The sequence below is a fragment of the Somniosus microcephalus genome, chromosome 9 (genome assembly GCF_052327205.1).
Source record: "Somniosus microcephalus isolate GS21.2 chromosome 9, FLI_Smic_1.0, whole genome shotgun sequence".
Classification (NCBI taxonomy): Eukaryota; Metazoa; Chordata; class Chondrichthyes; order Squaliformes; family Somniosidae; genus Somniosus; species Somniosus microcephalus.
Window position 1 is genome coordinate 235,390,014 of NC_140995.1, and position 20,490 is coordinate 235,410,503.

Here is a 20,490-nt window from a genome sequence, read left to right on the forward strand (position 1 = left end):
TGGGCCCCATACGACGGACCCTACAAGGTACTCCAGACGGGGAACAAGTTCTTCCTCCTCGAAGTGGGCGGCAGAACTGACAAGGTGTCGGTCGACCGGCTCAAGCTGGCGCACCTAGAGCCCAACGAACCCGTTCAAGTGGGCCAACCCTCACCGCGGGGCAGACCGCCTAAGAGCCCGACGCGTCCGACTGCCCCGCTCCCGACACCAACCGCCAAGAGCCGTTCCGGCCGTGCCATCAAGCCGCCACACCGGTTCGTACACTCCCTACTAGCAGATTCTGCGGGGAGCTGTGTGGCGTACCGATCACAGAAAGGACACAATCCGCTTTTCAGTCCGTAGACTATAAATCAGGCGTCATGCCTTTAAGAAGTATCACACCTTTAAGAAACTCAATCTGCAACATAGTTAAGCCCAGAGCGGGGGAGGAGCAGTCGAAGCTGTGGACTGATGAAAGGCAGTCGGACTTGGTGTAGTCTCTGACGCCATTTTTGTGTTCAACATGCAGTCTCAACGATTAAACCTTTTCTGTTGAACCTCTCCGAGTTCAGTATTTTTTGTTAGGAGTATGTAGACTCCTACAAGATCACCAAATAGTGGGAAGGAGATGGAGGAGCAGGCGAGCTGGCCGAGTCCTGAAGGACATAGCTGCCAGTCTGGGCCTGCGACAGGTGGTGAGAAAACCAACACAAGAGAAAAACCTACTTGACCTCGTCCTCACCAATCTACCTGTCACAGATGCATCTGTCCATGACAGCATTGGTAGCAGTGGCCACTGCACAGTCCTTGTGGAGACGAAGTCCCGTCTTCACACTGAGGACACCCTCCATCATGTTGTGTGGCACTACCACCGTGCTAAATGGGATAGATTCAGAACAGATCTAGCAGCTCAAAACTGGGCATCCATAAGGCGCTGTGGGCTATCAGCAGCAGCAGAATTGTATTCCATCACAACCTGTAACCTCATGGACCAGCACATCCCTCACTCTACCATTATCATGAAGCCAGGGGACCAACCCTGGTCCAATAAGGAGTGTAGAAGAGCATGCCAGGAGCAGCACCAGGCGTACCTAAAAATGCAGTGCCAACCCGGGGAAGCTGCAACACACATGCATGCTAAAAAGCAAAAGCAGCATGCTATAGACAGAGCTAAGCAATCCCACAATCAACGGATCAGATCAAAGCTCTGCAGTCCTGCCACATCCAGTCATGAATGGTGGTGGACCATTAAACAACTAACGGGAGGAGGAGGCTCCATGAATATCCCCATCCTCAATGATGGTGGAGCCCAGCACGTGAGTGTAAAAGGCAAAGCTGAAGTGTTTGCAATGATCTTCAACCAGAAGTGCAAAGTAGATGATCCATATCGGCCTACTCCCGAGGTCCCCACCACAGAAGCCAAACTTCAGTCAATTCGATTCACTCCAGGTGATATCAAGAAACAGCTGAGTGCACTTAAGACAGCAAAGCCTGTGGGCCCTGACAACATCCCAGCTGTTATGCTGAAGACTTGTGCTCCAGAACTAGCTGCGCCTCTAGCCAAGCTGTTCCAGTACAGCTATAACACTTACATCTATCCGACAATGTGGAAAACTGCCCAGGTATGTCCAGTCCACAAAAAGCAGGACAAATCGAATCTGGCCAATTACCGCCCCATCAGTCTACTCTCAATCATCAGCAAAGTGATGGAAGGTGTCGTTGACAGTGCTATCAAGCGGCACTTACTCACCAATAACCTACTCACTAATGCCCAGTTTGGGTTCCGCCAGGACCACTCAGCTCCAGACCTCATTACAGCCTAGGTCCAAACATGGACAAAAGAGCAGAATTCCGGAGGTGAGGTGAGAGTGACTGCCCTTAACATCAAGCCAGCATTTGACAGAGTGTGGCATCAAGAAGCCCCAGTAAAACTGAAGTCAATGGGAATCGGGGGTAAAATTCTCCACTGGCTGGAGTCATACCTAGCACAAAGGAAGATGGTTGTGGTGGTTGGAGGTCAATCATCACAGCCCCAGGACATCGCTGCAGGAGTTCCTCAGGGCAGTTTCCTAGGCCCAACCATCTTCAGCTACTTCATCAATGATCTTCCCTCCATCATAAGGTCAGGAGAGGGGATGTTCGCTGAGGACTGCACAGTGTTCAGTGCCATTCGCAACTCCTCAGATAATGAAGCAGTCCATGCCCACATGCAGCAAGACCTGGACGTTGTTCAGGCTTGGGCTGATAAGTGGCAGGTAACATTCACGCCATAGAAGTGCCAGGCAATGACTATCTTCAACAAGCGAGAGTCTAGCCACCTCCCCATGACATTCAACGGCATTACCATCACCGAATCCCCCACCATCAACATCCTGGGGGTCACCATTGACCAGAAACTTAACTGGACCAGCCACATAAATACTGTGGCAACAAGAGCAGGTCAGAGGCTGGGTATTCTGAGGCGAGTGTCTCACCTCCTAACTCCCAAAGCCTTTCCACCATCTACAAGGCACAAGTCAGGAGTGTGATGGAATACTCTCCACTTACCTGGATGAGTGCAGCTCCAACAACACTCAAGAAGCTCGACACCATCGAAGACAAAGCAGCCTGCTTGATTGGCACCCCATCCACCACTTAAACATTCACTCCCTCCACCACCGGCGTACTGTGGCTGCAGTGTGTACCATCTACAAGATGCACTGCAGCAACTCGCCAAGGCTTCTTTGGCAGCACCTCCCAAACCTGCGACCTCTACCACTTTTCTTTCTTTTTAGAAGGACAAGGGCAGCAGGCGCACGGGAACACCACCACCTCCAAGGTCCCCTCCAATTCGCACACTGTCCTGACTTGGAAATATATTGCCGTTGTTTCATCAGCACTGCATCAAAATCCTGGAACTCCCTCTCTAACAACACTGCGGGAGTACCTTCACCACACGGACTGCAGTGGGTCAAGACGGTGCTCACCACCACCTTCTTGAGGGCAACTAGGGATGGGCAATAAATGCTGGCCTTGCCAGCGACGCCCACATCCCATGAACGAATAAAAAAAATTTTCAAGCAAATTTCAGAAAGATGTAAAAACAATAAAATCGTGATAATGGGGGACTTCAGTTATCCTAATACAGACTGGGGGGGGGAACAGTGCTAAAGGGCAAAGGAGAGGAATTCCTGAAAATTTTTTTGTTCCTGGGATGTGGGCGTCGCTGGCAAGGCCAGCATTTATTGCCCATCCCTAATTGCCCTTGAGGAGGTGGTGGTGAGACCTCCACTCAAGAGGCTACTTTGTCCTGGATGCTGTTGGAGCTGCACTCATCCAGGCAAGTGGAGAGTATTCCATCATACTCCTGACTTGTGCCTTGCAGATGATAGAAAGGCTTTGGGGAGTCAGGAGGTGAGAATACCCAGCCTCTGACCTGCTCTTGTACAGTACCTGCACAGTATTTATGTGGCTGGTCCAGTTTAGTTTCTGGTCAATGGTGACCCCAGGATGTCGATGGTGGGGGATTTGGCACTGGTAATACGACTGAATGTCAAGGAGCAGTGGTTAGAGTCTCTCTTGTTGGAGATAGTCATTGCCTGGCACTGTGTGGCACAAATTTTACTTGCCACTTGTCAGCCCAAGCCTGAATGTCATCTAGGTCTTGCTGCATGTGGGCACGGACTGCTTCATTATCTGTGGAGTTGTGAATGGAACTGAACACTGCAATCATCAGCAAAATCCTAACTTTTGACCTTACGATGGAGGGAAGGTCATTGATGAAGCAGCTGAAGATGGTTGAGCCTGGGACACTGCCCTGAGAAACATAGAAACATAGAAGATAGGAGCAGGAGTAGGCCATTCGGCCCCTCGAGCCTGCTCTGTCATTCAATGCGATCATGGCTGATCATTCAAATTCAGTACCCTGTCCCTGCTTTATCCCCATATCCCTTGATCCCTTTAGCCTTAAGAAATATATCCAACTCCTTCTTGAATATATTTAATGAATTGGCCTCTACTGCCTTCTGTGGTAGAGAATTCCACAGGTTCACCACTCTCTGGGTGAAGAAATTCCTCCTCATTTCTGTCCTAAATGGCCTACCCCTTATCCTTAGACTGTGACTCCTGGTTCTGGACTCCCCTGCCATCGGGAACATCCTTCCTGCATCTAGTCTGTCCAGTCCTGTCAGAATTTTATAAGTTTCAATGAGGAACTCCTGCAGCGATGTCCTGGGGTTGAGATGACTGGCCTCCAACCACTACAACCATCTTCCTTTGTGCTAGGTATCACTCCAGCCAGTGGAGAGTTTTACCCCCGCCCGCCCCCCCCCGCCCGATTCCCATTGACTTCAGGTTTACTAGGGCTCCTTGATGCCACACTCGGTCAAATGCTGCCTTGATGTTAAGGGCAGTCACTCTCACCTCACCTCTGGAATTCAGCTCTTTTGTATAAGTTTGGACCAAGGCTGTAATGAGGTCTGGAACTGAGTGGTCCTGGTGGAACCCAAACTGCATCGGTGAGCAGGTTATTGGTGAGCATGTGCCACTTCTTGGCACTGTCAATGACACCTTCCATCACTTTGCTGATGATTGAGAATAGACTGATGGGGTGGTAATTGGCCGGATTGGATTTGTCCTGCTTTTTAATCGACAGGACATACCTGGGCAATTTTCTGCATTGTCGGGTAGATTAAAGTGTTATAGCTTAATTAGAGCAGCTTGGCGAGAGGTGCAGCTAGTTCTGGAGCACAAGTCTTCAGCATGATTGCTGGGATGTTGTAGGAGCCCATAGCCTTTGCTATATCCAGTGCGCTCAGCCATTTCTTGGTATCGCGTGGAGTGAATCGAATTGACTGAAGATTGGCTTCTGTGATGGTGAGGTCCTCAGGAGGAGGCTGAGATGGATCATCCATTCGGAACTTCTAGCTTCAGCCCTGTCTTTTGCACTCGCGTGCTGGGCTCCGCCATAATTGAGGATGGGAGTACAGAAGAACTTTCTTAATCAGTATGTTTCCAGCCCAATGAGGAAGCAAACAGTGCTGGATCTGGTTCTGGGGAATGAAGCAGAGCAAGTGGATAATGTTTCAGTGGGAGAGCATTTGGGAAACAGTGATCACAATATCATTTGGTTTAGAGTAGTTATAAGCAATAAAAAAAACAATCAAAGGTGAAGATACTCAACTGGAAGAGGGCTAATTTCATTTGAAAAGGGATCTGGCCCAGGCAGAATAAAACAAAGATTATCAGGTAAAACAGTAAATGAGCAATTGGAGGTCGTCAAGGAGGAAATAGTTTGGGTGCAGACTTAACACATTCCTAGGAGGGGAAAAGGAAGGACATCCGAAGCTAGAGCTCCCTGGATGACTAAAGAAATTGGGAATAAAATGAAACAGAAAAAAGGAGGCTTATGATAAATGTCTGGTTCATATTTCAGTAGAGAATCAAGTAGGATACAGAAAACTGAAAAAGGAAATAAAAGGGGCAAAGAGAATGTGTGAGAAAAATTTAGCAGTTTACATTAAAGGGAACACGAAAGTATTTTATAAACATATACAAGAAATAGTTAAAGGAAGGGTGGGGCAGATTATGGACAAAAAAGGAGATCTTCTTGTGGAGCCAGAGGGCATGGCTGAGATACTAAATGAGTATTTTGCATCTGTCTTTATTAAAGTGGATGCTGCCAATGTCACAGTAAAAGGAGGAGGGAGAGAGAAATTGGATAGGATAAAAATAGATAGAGGAGCTACTTAAACAGCTGGCAGCGCTCAAAGTAGAAAAGTCACCCAGTCCAGATGGGATGTATCCCAGGTTGCTGAGGAAAGAGTGGAAATAACAGAGACTTTGGCCACAATCTTTCAATCCTCCTTAGATATGGGAGTAGAGCCAGAGGACTGAAGGGTTGCAAATGTTACGCCTCTGTTCAAAAAAAGGGTAGAGAGATAAAACAGGTCAGGATAAAACAGCGGGCCAGTCAGCCCAACTTTGGTGGTGGGGAAACTTCTAGAGACCATAATCAGGGACAAAAATTGTCAATTGTAAGAACAAGGGTTAATAAATGACAGCCAACATGGATTTGTTGAAGGCACATCATGCCTGACAAACTTCATTGAGTTCTTCAATTAAATAGAGAGCTCTGGTTGATGAAGGTAGTACAGTTGATGTTGTGTATACGGACTTTTAGAAATTATTTGATAAAGTGCCACATAATAGACTTGTTAGCAAAATTGAAGCCCATGAGTTTAAAGAGGCAGTGGCAGCATGGATACAAAATTGTCTGAGACATAATCACGGTGGCATAGTGGTTAGCACTGTTGCCTCACAGCGCCAGAGACCCGGGTTCGAATCCAGCCTCGGGTGACTGTCTGTGTGGAGTTTGCACATTCTCCCCGTGTTTGCGTGGGTTTTCTCCGGGTGCTCCGGTTTCCTCCCACAGTCCAAAGATGTGCGGGTTAGGATGATTGGCTATGATAAATTGACCCTTAGTGTTAGGGGGATTAAATACGTGGGGTTACGGGGATAGGGTGGGATATGTGTTGGTGTAGGGGTTACGGGGATCGGGTGGGATATGTGTCGGTGCAGGCTCGATGGGCCGAAATGGCCTCTATCTGCACTGTGGGGTTTCTGTGATTTCTGTGATAAAGCAGAGAGTAGTGGTGAAATGTTGTTTTTTAGACTGGAGGGAATTATACAGAGGTGTTCCCTGTTAGATCCGTGGTTCAGTGGATAAATAATTACACGGATGCTGTACATAAACAAATAACAGGTCTTTACTGGAGGAGGGTAATCTCTAGACTGGGGTACAAAGGCATGCGCACAGCTTATATACCGGTGTGGTCACTGCCGGTACTACAGTATACAGGAGCTGTAAAAAGTAGTTCTGACTTAAAGGCACATACACTACAATTCCTCCCTTTTTAGATTAATAATACCCCCTTAATATTCAAATAACAATTACATTTTTACATGTACATTCAATAACAAAAGTCCATTTATAGATTCAGTCTTTGGGCGGCTTCCTGGCCCTTTCGGGATAGCGCCTTTCCAGAGGTTCTTGTTCCAGGTGCAGAGGCGATTCTGACCCCTTTTCATCGGGTAGTTCATCGGGTTCCACTGCTACTGGGTCTGAAGTAGATGCTACCGGTATGTCGGGTTCATCCCCAGGTACTTGAGACATGGGGTTGACGCCTTCTTGTGATGCTAAGATCTGATCGACGTGGCGTCTCACAATGTTCTCCCCGACATCCACTGTACATTAATGGCCCCTGCCTTGTACATATCGTTCCGGGTTGCCACTTCTCTGTTCGATAGTCCCGGGCCAAGACTGGTTGCCCTACATTGAAGCTCCTTGTCAGCTTCTCGTTGATGTGCTGGAATTGTTTGTCCTCAACATTTCTTCGCACATTTGGTCTGAGCAAGTCCAGACGAGATCTCAACCTTAGGTTAAAGAACATCATGGCCGGGGTCTGGTTGGTAATCGCATGTGTCGTGTTTCGGTAGGCTAACAGGAAATTGTCCAGCTTATGCTGCAGTGGAATTTCCTCATCACACATGGCCTTTATCGCCTTCTTAAAGGTTTGTACGAACCTCTCAGCCAATCCATTTGTGGCTGGATGATACGGGGCGGATGTGTAATGTCTTACCCCATTCCTTTTCATGAATTTTTGGAACTCGTCGGACACAAACTGTGGTCCATTATCAGAGCAGATCTGCTCTGGCAAACCGTTTCTGGCAAATATGGTCCGTAGGACTGCAATCGTTTTCTCTGTAGTGGTTGAAGACATCTTTATCACCTCAGGCCACTTTGAATGAGCATCCACTGCTATTAAGAACATTGAGTCCATGAATGGACCAGCGAAATCAATGTGCACCCGTTGCCATGGAGAGGAGGGCCACTCCCATGGGTGTAGAGGAGCATGTGGTGGTGCATTTTGGACCTTCTGGCATCCTAAGCAGCTCTTAGTTAGGTCTTCAATTTGTTGATCAATTCCCGGCCACCACACATAAGCCCTAGCAAGGCTTTTCATTTTCACTCCCCCCAGATGACCTTCATGAAGCTCATTGAGCACTCTCTCCCTTAACTTGGGTGGAATCACCACTCTAGATCCACACATCACTGTCCCCTGGCATACTGACAGCTGTTCTCTTCTGGATGAGAATGCTGGCAACAGTGTGTCGCCATGTGTTGGCCATCCCCTCACCGTCAATTCATATACCCGTGACAGCGTCGGATCATTGCAGGTCTCCTTCTCTATATCCGCGTTCGTTACTGGCAATCGTTCAATTATCGATGAATAAAATATCTCGATAGGGTCCACTGCTGATGCTTCCTCCACCGTAGGCAGTGGCAGGCGCGATAGCCCATCAGCGTTCCCATGCTGTTTCGTGCCTTTATATTCTATTTCATATTGATTCGCCCCTAGAAACAGGGACCATCTTTGTAACCGCTGTGCAGTCATTACTGGCACGCCCTTCTTAGGATTAAAGATGGAGACAAGTGGTTGGTGGTCAGTCAGCAAGGTGAACTTCTGCCCATGCAGATAGTGGTTGAATTTTTTTACTCCCCATACTAGGCTGAGGGCCTCCCTGTCAATCTGGGCGTAGTTGCGCTCGGCTGAGGTTAGTGACCGAGACGCAAAGGCTACTGGCCTCTCCAACCCATCTGGGAATTTGTGCAACAGCACCGCTCCAATGCCATAGGGTGATGCATCACATGCCAAACGAATTGGTAGTGCTGGGTTGAAATGGGCCAACACCTCTTTTGATGTGATCAATTCTTTACACTTCTGGAAAGCTCGCCTACATTCGTCATCCCACTTCCATGGTACCCCTGTTTGCAGTAGGGTGTTCAGCGGGTGTAATACCGTCGACAAATTTGGTAAGAACTTGTGGTAATAGTTTACCAGCCCGAGGAACGACCTCAGTTGTGACCCATTTTCCGGTGCTGGAGCCTTGACTACTGCCTCAATCTTGTCAGGGGACTTATGTAACCCCTCTTCATCGATGACGTGGCCGCAATACGAGATCTGTTTCTGGAAAAACTCGCACTTGTGGCGATTAGCTCGTAGCCCATATTCCTTTAATCTGGCGAGCACCTTCTCCAAGTTAGCGAGGTGATCACCGTCATTTTCGCCCGTGACCAAGATGTCGTCCAAATAACACTGGGTCCCTGGAATCCCTTGCAGGACCTGATCCATCGCCCTTTGCCAGATAGCCGGGGCCGAGGCTACTCCAAACACCAGCCGGTTGTATTGATAGAGACCTTTATGGGTGTTGATCGTAAGGTAATGTTTCGAAGCTTCTTCTACCTCCATTTGCAAGTACGCCTGGGCTAGATCAATTTTGGTGAAGCGTTTACCACCAGATAGCGAGGCGAAAATATCCTCAATTCGTGGAAGCGGATATTGCACCGTGTGAAGGACTGGGTTCACTGTCACCTTAAAATCCCCACGGATGCGGACCTTCTTTGGTTCCCCAGGCGTATTACTCAACGACCTCTTCATTACAGGAACGATGGGTGTAGCCCACTCGCTCCAGTCCAATTTGGACAGTACTCCTGAACGTTCCAACCCTTCCAGCTCTGCTTCAACCGCTGGTCTGATCGCATAAGGCACCGGTCTGGCCTTCAGAAACTTTGGGCTTGCATTATCCTCTATTTTAATTGTTGCTGTTATTCCTTTTAGTGTTCCTAGTCCCTCCTGGAACACTTCTTTTGCGTCAGTTAGCATTTTTGACAGTCGTCCAGGTGTGACGTCGTCATCCTTTTTGGCCTCCACCTTCAGTGCCTGTATGGAATGCCAATCTAAAAGTATCTTCCAGATCCATTCACGTCCTAGCAGTGGTGGTCCTCCATTTGGCAATACATATATGTCCATTTTAGGTATTTCCTGACCTTTATATGTCACTTTCACCCTTATTTTTCCTTTGGGGTAGACTTTTTGCCCCGTATACATCTTCAAGACAATCTCTGTAGCTTTCAAGGGTATGTGTGAAAATAGCCGCTTGTAGTCTTTTTGATTTATGACTGTTAGAGCTGACCCTGTGTCCAATTCCATTTCCACTTGGACTCCGTCTATCTTGAGTGTAACCCAGATAGTCTGGTGATCCTCCATTTCGGTTACATTATGTAGTTTCAGACAACCCAGCTCCTTGCTTCCGGAGTCTGTGTCACTTTTCTGTTCGTCTGAACCACTGTCCATCACCTGGTGTACCTTTTTGTACTTCTCCTGTGGAGATTTCTTACTGTTGGTTTTCTTCCCAGACCTGCAGACTCTTGCTATGTGTCCTGCTTTCCCACACTGTCTGCACACTTGGTCCGTGAACCAACAATCTTTCTGGTCATGTGTTGTTCTGCCGCAGCGATAGCAGTTCCCTGTTCCATAGGTCATTTCGTTGGTGCCATATTCTTGCGGTCTCCGTTGTATCTCTGCAGCGCCCCTTGCGGCTGCTTCATGTGATACTGCCATACTGAAAGCTTTGTCCAGCATAAGGTCCTTTTCTGATAGAAGCCGTTTCTGGGTTCCTTCACTTTGTAGCCCACACACAAACTTGTCCCTTAACGTGTCTGCTAGTCCCGCTCCAAACTGGCAGTATTTCGATAGCTTGCGCAGTTCCGTTTGGTACTCAGCATTGCTTTCGTCTTTGTGTTGGTTCCTTTTATGGAACTTAAATCGTTCTGCTATCAGCAGCGGTGTGGGGTTTAAGTGGTCCTGTAGGATTTCTACTATGCTTTCAAAATTCTTGTTTACCAGCTTCTCTGGGGTTATTAGATTTCGCAGTAACCCATAAGTTTTTGCACCCATGGAATTTAACAGAACCAGTGCTTTATTAGCATCTGGCACTTCATTCGCCCTGCAGTACACCTCAATACATTGCACATATGTCGCCCAATCTTCGACTTCATTGTCGAACGTAGAGATACTGCCACTCTTCGGCATCCTTGGTTGTGCGTTAACTATCACCAATGGCGCCTCCCGCGCTTCCCCTTTCTCCGCTGGCACAAAATGGCGTCTCCCGCGCTTTCCTTCCTTCCCGCGCTCGCCCGTCTTCTCCGCGGTGGCTTCGCAAAATGGCATTTCCCGCGCTCTTCCTTCTTCTCCGTGGCTCAATGGCGCCTCCTGCGCTCTCCCTGCTTCTCCGCGGCTCCATGGCGTCTCCCGCGCTCTCCCTGCTTCTCCGCAGCTCAATGGCATCTCTCCTTGCTTCGCCCCGCGGACCCTGATCAGCCCGTGATCCCTGGCTGTGCTCTGCGCGTTCTTCTCTTGATATTTGTCGATGCCGCTCAGTCTAGAACCCGGCTGTTTCTTACCCTCTCTCTCTCCGGTTTGCAGTATTTTTCCATGACGCCGCTCGGTGATCAACCCCCAGCTGCGCCCTGCTCTCTTCACCCTCTTTCTTACCCCATCGACGCTGCTCGGCTCTCTCTCTCTGTCGTCGGTCGGCTCCAGCCGCCGCTGCTCGGGAAGGGTTTGCTCTGGACCTGTCGTCGGTCTCTTACTGCTCGTTGTGGCTGGGGAACCAAGCCCGGCTCTCCACAGCCTCCCCAGCGAAGTTGGATCTCTGCCTGACAGCTGGGCGGTTGCTCGCTGTCAACGCCCGTGCTCCTGGACTCGACTATTTAAAAAAAATAATTATGTTGCAGGTAGATTCGCATCGACACTCGTCGCCACTGTTAGATCCGTGGTTCAGTGGATAAATAATTACACGGATGCTGTACATAAACAAATAACAGGTCTTTACTGGAGGAGGGTAATCTCTAGACTGGGGTACAAAGGCATGCGCACAGCTTATATACCGGTGTGGTCACTGCCGGTACTACAGTATACAGGAGCTGTAAAAAGTAGTTCTGACTTAAAGGCACATACACTACATTCCCCACGGGTCGGTACTTTTTGAACACTGCTCATTTTGATTTATATTAATTGTTGTGTATGTACCTTTAAGGGAATAACTGGTCTCAGACTGCAGTACTGGCAGTGACCACCCCTGTAAAAAAGGCCCTAGCAGGCTTCTGTAGTTTCAGTTTCCAGGTTTGCTCCATTCAGTAAAGACTTGTTATAATCAACTCCTGCAGTCCGTGTCTCAATTATACACGGACATAATACTGGCGACGAGTAAGAAACGAACTTACCTGCAACTCGGCAGCACCTCAGACGACGTTATTGAAGGTCGAAGCCAGAAGAAAAAAAAAAATAATCCAAAGAAACTCGAGAAACGGGCGTCGACCGTGGGCAACCGCCCTCCATATCATCGAATTGAAAAGTGCAGGAGAGACTGTCGAGAGCCAGGCTTGGTTCTCCAGTCTGTGGTTTCCCAGCTAATCGGGCTGGTGGCAGGTAGTGCACTGATCCTTCCTGGGCTGCGGCGGGCTAGAGCTCGATCGGGTGGCTCTGCAACGGGGCCGGGCAGCGAGTCGGGAAGCAAAGAGAGAGAGAGAGGGTGGAGCACACAGGGCGCGGCCGGTGCTTCGAAACCGGGCAGCGTTCGGACCTAAGAAGAGGGAGGGAAGTGTCCCAGAGGGTCCGCTCCACGACGGGAACGGTTCTTCAATTAACGGAGCAAATGTTGAAGCGCGATAGAAAAATAAAAATACCGCGGAGCGCGGCGTTGGCAGCAGCGATCGGGGAGGCGCGAAGACCATAGGGCGTCGCCAATACAGGATAGTAAAATAAATATAATCGCCAGCAACAATGTTGGCAGCAGCGGCAGCGGCGGGAAAGCGCGGGAGGCGCCATCTTAACTGGGCGGGGAAGAAGGAAAAGCGCGGGAGGCGCCATTTTGATCCATCGGGGACGAAGGCAAAGCGCGGGAGGCGCCATCTTAGATTTTCAAGATGCCAAAGACTGGCGATATCACTGCCTTCGATAATGCAATAGAAGACTGGACCACGTATGTGGAAAGAGTCGAGGTATATTGCGAGGCAAACGAAATAGCCGATGAGAAAAAGGCATCGGTATTGCTAAATTTAATGGGCGCAAGAACGTACGGCCTATTGCGGGACCTGATTACTCCAGCCAAACCGAAGGCGAAGAGTTTTAAGGAAATTGTTGCTATCCTACAGGAACACCTAAATCCTACACCGCTGCTGATCGCAGAAAGATTTAAATTCCACAGGAGAAATCAGCATAAAAATGAGAGCAATGCTGATTACCTTACGGAACTACGCAAGCTATCAAAGCACTGCCAGTTCGGAGCAGGACTGGCAGATACCTTACGGGACAAATTTGTCTGTGGACTCCTGAGTGAAGGAACCCAGAAGAGGTTACTCTCAGAGAAAGAGCTGACGCTAGATAAGGGACGCTAGATAAGGCTTTCAGCGTGGCAGTATTGTACGAAGCAGCAGCAAGGGGAGCTGCGGAAATACAACAAAAGCCACAGGAATACGGCACCCATGAAATGACACGGGGATTTGCAAAATGTTATCGCTGCGGCAGAACAAACCATGACCAGAAGGACTGCTGGTCGAAGGACAAAATATGCAGGCAATGCGGAAAGATGGGACACATTGCACGAGTTTGCAGGTCTGGGAAGAAGACCAACGACAACAAAAAGGCTACTAAGGAACCGTACAGGAAAATACAAAAGATGACGGACAGTAGTTCCGAAGACCAGATGAGCGATAGTGAATCCGGGAACAAGAGACTAAGCTGTCTCAAACTTCACAACGTAATCGCAAAAGAGGATCACCGAACCATTTGGGTCACCCTCACGATAGCAGGGTCCCAAGTCAAAATGGAATTGGATACAGGATCAGCTCCAACCGTCATGAATCGACGAGACTACGAGCGGCTATTCTCACACATACCCTTGAGAGAGACATCCATTGTCTTGAGGACGTATACGGGGCAAAAAGTATACCGCAGAGGAAAAATAAGGGTGCTTGTCGAATACAACGGCAAGAAAATACGGAAATTGTATCTCTGCATTCTGCAAGATGGTGGACCACCGTTATTGGGACGTGAATGGATCAGAAAGATAAGTTTAGACTGGCACTCCATTCAGGCACTGACGGTGGCTGGTAAAAAGGATGACGACGTCACTCCTGGACGATTGTCAACAATCTTAGCTGACGCCAAAGAGGTATTTCAACAAGAACTGGGCACTCTTAAAGGCGTAATCGCCTCGATAAAAATAGAGGAGAATGCAATTCCCAAGTTTTTCAAAGCAAGACCGGTACCATATGCAATTCGGCCAGCCGTCGAGGCAGAGCTGGAGAATCTGGAGAATGCAGGCGTGTTATCTAAGGTAGACTGGAGCGAGTGGGCGACACCCATCGTTCCTGTCATGAAGAAAACATTAAACAATAAGTCTGAGGAGCCAAGGAAGGTTCGCATCTGTGGGGACTTCAAGGTGACGGTGAACCCAGTCCTTCACACAGTACAATATCCTCTTCCAAGGATAGAAGATATCTTCGCCTCACTATCTGGAGGGAAGCGTTTTACAAAAATTGACCTAGCACAAGCATATTTGCAGATGGAGGTTGAAGAATCCTCTAGGAAGTATCTCACGATAAACACTCACAAAGGTCTTTACCAGTATAATCGACTGGTATTCGGAGTAGCATCAGCTCCGGCGATATGGCAAAGAGCGATGGAACAAGTCCTGCAAGGGATTCCAAGGACTCAGTGTTACTTGGACGACATCCTAGTGACAGGTGAAGATGACAGTGAACACCTTGCCAACCTAGAGCAGGTGATCACTAGACTACGTGAACATGGGCTATGAGCCAATCGCCCCAAGTGCGAGTTTTTTAAGAAACAGATATCGTATTGTGGCCACGTGATTGATGAAGAGGGGTTGCATAAGTCCCCATACAAAATTGAAGCGGTAGTTAAGGCTCCAGCGCCAAAAATGTGTCGCAACTGAGGTCATTCCTCGGATTGGTGAATTACTATCATAAGTTTTTGCCAAATTTGTCCACAATTCTGCATCCACTGAACGCCAGAAGAGTAAGGACCTAATCACTTCAAGAGAAGTATTGGCTCACCACAACCCATCACTACCGATAAGACTGGTGTGTGACACGTCTCCCTACGGCATTGGGGCGGTACTGTCACATAAATTCCTTGATGGTTCAGAGAGGCCGATAGCTTTTGCGTCACGCTCGTTAACTTCAGCCGAGCGTAACTACGCCCAGATTGACAGAGAGGCCCTCAGCCTGGTGTGGGGGGTGAAGAAGTTCAATCACTACCTGCACGGTCAGAAATTTACTCTACTAACTGATCATCAACCTATCGTCTCCATTTTCAACCCTCAGAAGGGCGTACCGATAATGACGGCACAACGGCTACAGAGGTGGTCCCTTTTCCTAGGGGCACACCAATATGACATCGAGTACAAAGGAACTAAACAGCATGGGAATGCTGATGGATTGTCGCGCCTACCGTTGCCGATGGTGGAAGAACTGGCAGTGGATCCAGTGGAGTTCCGCAGGGGTCAGTGCTGGGTCCCCAACTCTTTACAATCTATATTAACGATTTGGAGGAGGGGACCGAGTGTAACATATCAAAGTTTGCAGATGATACTAAGATGGGAGGGAAAGTAGTGAGTGAGGAGGACATAAAAAACCTGCAAGGGGACATCGACAGGCTAAGTAAGTGGGCAGAGATTTGGCAGATGGAATAAAATACTGGAAAGTGTGAGGTTATGCACTTTGGCAGGAAAAATCGTAGAGCAAGTTATTATCTTAATGGCAAGAAACTGGAAAGTACTGAAGTACAAAGGGATCTGGGGGTCCTGGTGCACGAAACTCAAAAGGTTAGTATGCAGGTGCAGCAAGTGATTAAGAAGGCCAATGGAATGTTGGCTTTCATTGCTAGGGGGATAGAATATAAAAATAGGGAGGTATTGCTTCAGTTGTACAAGGTATTGGTGAGACCGCACCTGGAATACTGCGTACAGTTTTGGTGTCCATACTTAAGAAAGGACATACTTGCTCTCGAGTCAGTACAAAGAAGGTTCACTCGGTTAATCCCGGGGATGAGGGGATGGACATATGAGGAGAGGTTGAGTAGATTGGGACTCTACTCATTGGAGTTCAGAAGAATGAGAGGCGATCTTATTGAAACATATAAGATTGTGAAGGGGTTGGATCGGGTGGATGCGGGGAGGATGTTCCCGATGATGGGTGAAACTAGAACTAGGGGGCATAGTCTTAGAATAAGGGGCTGCTCTTTCAAAACTGAGATGAGGAGGAACTACTTCACTCAGAGGGTGGTAGGTCCATGGAATATGCTGCCCCAAAAAGCTGTAGAAGCTACATCATTACATAAATTTAAAACAGAAATAGACAGTTTCCTAGAAGTAAAGGGAATTAAGGGTTACGGGGAGCGGGCAGGAATTTGGACATGAGTCTAGGTTCGGATCGGTCATGGCCCGGTGGGTAGCGGAGCGGGCCCAGGGTCGTGTAGCCTGATCCTGCTCCTATTTCGTGTGTCTAATTCTGTTAGATTCAGGAGATGGTTCTGTGATAGTGGATTGGCGGTTAGGATCAGATCAGCCATGATCTTATTGAATGGCGGAGCAGGCACGAGGGGCCGATTGGCCTACTCCTGCTCCTATTTCTTATGTTCTTATGTAGTTATTCCACTCGACTATAGTCGAATGTCTCCCTGTGACGAATGCAAACATAGAAAAGGAAACACGAAATGACCCGACACTCTCCTGGGTCTATGATTTAACGGTGAAGGGATGGCCAGCACATGGCGAACCACTGCTGCCAGCATTCTCGCCGAGAAGAGAACAGCTGTCAGTGTGCAGAGGAACCTTGATGTGTGGATCCAGAGTAGTAATTCCACCCAAATTGAAGGATAGAGTGCTCAATGAGCTTCATGAGGGTCATCTGGGAGGGGTAAAAATGAAGAACTTAGCCAGAGCGTTTGTGTGGTGGCCGGGAATCGATAGAGAAATCGAAGAGATGACCAAGAGCTGTACAGGATGCCAGAAGGTCCAAAACGCCCCACCACAAGCCCCTCTACATCCATGGGAGTGGCCCTCATCTCCATGGCAAAGGGTGCACATTGATTTTGCTGGTCCCTTTATGGACTCGATGTTTTTAATTGCGGTGGATGCACATTCAAAGTGGCCAGAGGTAATAAAAATGTCCTCAACCACCACAGAAAAAACTATCACACTCTTATGAACCATATTCGCCAGGAATGGGCTGCCTGAACAGATTTGCTCTGACAATGGACCACAGTTTGTGTCTGAAGAGTTCCGGAGGTTCTTAAAGAACAATGGTGTTAAGCATTACACATCCGCCCCATATCATCCAGCCACTAATGGATTGGCCGAAAGGTTTGTTCAAACATTCAAGAAGGCTATCAAGGCAATGTGTAATGAAGATATACCCCTACAACACAAAGTGGACAACTTCTTGTTTGCCTACCGGAATGCGACACATGCGGTTACCAACCAAACTCCAGCCATGATGTTCTTCAATCGAAGACTACGATGCCGCTTGGATTTGGTTAAGCCAAACGTCAGAAGAGATGTGGAGAACAGGCAGTTTCAGAATATGAATGAAAGGCCGACCAGGAGTTTTAAGATAGGTCAACCAGTTTTGGCCCGGGACTACCGCACAGAGAAATGGCAGCCAGGAACGATCTGTACATGGCAAGGACCTCTAATGTATACCGTGGACGTTGGAGAGAGCATTGTAAGACGCCATGCTGACCAGATTCTAGAGTCACTGGAAAACGTCAACTCCACACCATGATCTGATACACCTGGCGATGAAACCGAAGTACCAATTGCATCTACCGCAGAATCGGTGATATTGGAAGCAGACGAACCAAACAACGACATTGATCCCGACGCAACCTTGCCAGAAGAACCTGATATCCCAAAGAGGCGTTATCCAGACAGAATCAGGAAGCCTCCTCAAAGACTGAACTTATAATTGCTTAACTTCAACCAATGTATCTAGCAACCATAATTGTAATTGTAATTAGTTATTATTTAGTTGTTAAATGAATGTTATGTACTGTTTATCTAAAAGGGGAGGAATTGTTGTGTATGTACCTTTAAGGGAATAACTGGTCTCAGACTGCAGTACCGGCAGTGACCACCCCTGTGTAAAAGGCCCCAGCAGGCTTCTGTAGTTTCAGTTTCCAGGTTGTCTCCATTCAGTAAAGACTTGTTATAATCAACTCCTGCAGTCCGTGTCTCAATTATACATGGACATAATATTAATGACCAGGGCTTGGGCATAAAGGGACTAATTTCAAAATTTGCATATGATACAAGGCTTGGAATTACAGTAAACAGTGAGGAGGATAGTAGCAGACTTCAGGAGGACATAGACAGACTGATGAAATGGGCAGACGTGTGGAAGATAAAATTTAATGCAGAGAAGCATGAAGGGATGCATTTTGGAAGGAATAATGAGGAGAGGCGATATAAATTAAATGGTTCAGTTTTAAAGGGGGTGCAGGAACAGAGACACCTGGGGGTTTACGGACACAAATCTTTGAAGGTGGAGAGACAAGTTGATAAGGTGGTTAAAAAAGCATACAGGATCTTTGGCTTTATGGTAGACCTTTATAAATTAATTTCTTTGGTCTCAACTAGAGTATTGTGTTCAGTTCTTGGAATCACACTTTAAGGAGGAATTCAAGGCCTTGGAGAGGGTGCAAACAAGATTTACCAGAATGGTACCATGGATGAGAGGTTTCAGGTACATGGAAAAACTAGAGAAGCTGGGATTGTTGTGCTTGGAGCAAAGGTTATGGGGAGATTTAATAGAGATGTTTAAAATTATGAGTGGTTTTGATCTGGAGTAGATAGGAAGAAACTGTTTCCACTGGCAGTAGGGTCAATAACCAGAAGACAAAGATTTATGGTAATTGGCAAAAAGTCCAGGGGGAAATGAGGAGCATTTTTGTTACGCAGAGAGTTGTTGCGATCTGGAAATTACCAGCTGAAAGGATCGTGGAGGCAGATTCAATAGTAACTTTTAAAAGGGAATTGGATATATTCTTGAAAAGGAAAAATTTGCAGGGCTATGGGGAAGCGCAGGGGAGTGCCCGGCCAAGGGGGCCATTAACAGATGTAGGCAGCGGGTGGTGAGGGGTCGTTCGGCCCGACTGCCTGCCTCTCTTCCGCGGCTACGTTTTCACCTGGGTGTCACTGGAGCACGCGGTGGCCACTGGTACGCTTGAGGCCTTCCGCGACTGGTGGGCACCGGAGGAACTGGAGTGCATCATCACCCCAGGAAATCGAATTCTCATTTAATTTGTTAAGTTTCCTTTTCATTTTGGTAAAGTTACAGTATTTATTGGTTGTGTCCCTTTAAGAAGGGGACACGTGCTTACCTCTCAATTGGTGATAGCCAGAAGAGTGAGCAGGGTAGTGGAACTAATTGGATACCTCTTTCAAATAGCCGGCACAGACTCGTTGGGCCGAATGGCCTCATTCTGTGCTGTATGATTCTAAAATAATCTTGTAAAGGAATATTTTGAAAGAATCCCATAATTTCACACGTTACAACTCTTAGTTACCATTACTACTAAATAGCTGCATGTTCAGCTTAACTGTATTTACCCCACACAGTACTGCCCCCCCGATTATCAAAATCCGCAACAAGGCCTTGGACAACGTGGACTACTTTCCATACCTTGGGAGCCTACTGTCAACAAGGGCAGACGTCGATGACGAAGTCCAACACCGCCTTCAGTGTGCCAGTGCAGCCTTCGGTCGCCTGAGGAAGAGAGTGTTTGAAGGCCAGGTCCTCAAACCCGGCACTAAGCTCATGGTCTACAGAGCAGCAGTGATACCCGCCCTGCTGTGTGCCTCAGAGACATGGACCATGTACAGCAGGCAGCTCAAAGCACTGGAGAGGTACCACCAACGTTGCCTCCGCAAGATCCTGCAAATCCATTGGCAGGATAGGCGCACCAACGTCAGTGTTCTCGCTCAGGCCAACATCCCCAGCTTCGAAGCTTTGACCATGCCTGCTCAGCTCTGATGGACGGGCCACATCGTCCGCATGCCCGATACGAGACTCCCAAAACAAGCGCTCTACTCGGAGCTCCGACATGGCAAGAGAGCCCCAGATGGGCAGAGGGAACGCTTCAAGGACACCCTCAAAGCCTCCTTGAAAAAATGCAACATCCCCACTGACACCTGGGATTCCCTGGCCCAAGACCGCACAAAGTAGAGAAGCATCTGGGAAGGCGCCGAACATCTTGAGTCTCTTCGCGGGGAGCAAGTGGAAGCCAAGCGCAAGCAGCGCACGTCAACCCAAGCACGCCACCCACCCGCCCCTTCAACCACTGTCTGCCCCACCTGTGACAGAGACCGTAGGTCCCGCATTGGACTCATCAGTCACCGGAGAACTCATTTTTAATGTGGAAGCAAGTCATCCTCGGTTCCGAGCGACTGCCTAAGAAGAGAAGATATTTGCTTGTTGCTCTGTCCCCTGCAGTTCGTCTGTCCTGAGTTTATTTTTCTAGCTGCATAAATAGTTAATTAGATATGTGATTGTACCAAACTGTAAGTATGTATTGTTGGAAATGGTGTTTGCTTGTAAGGTGG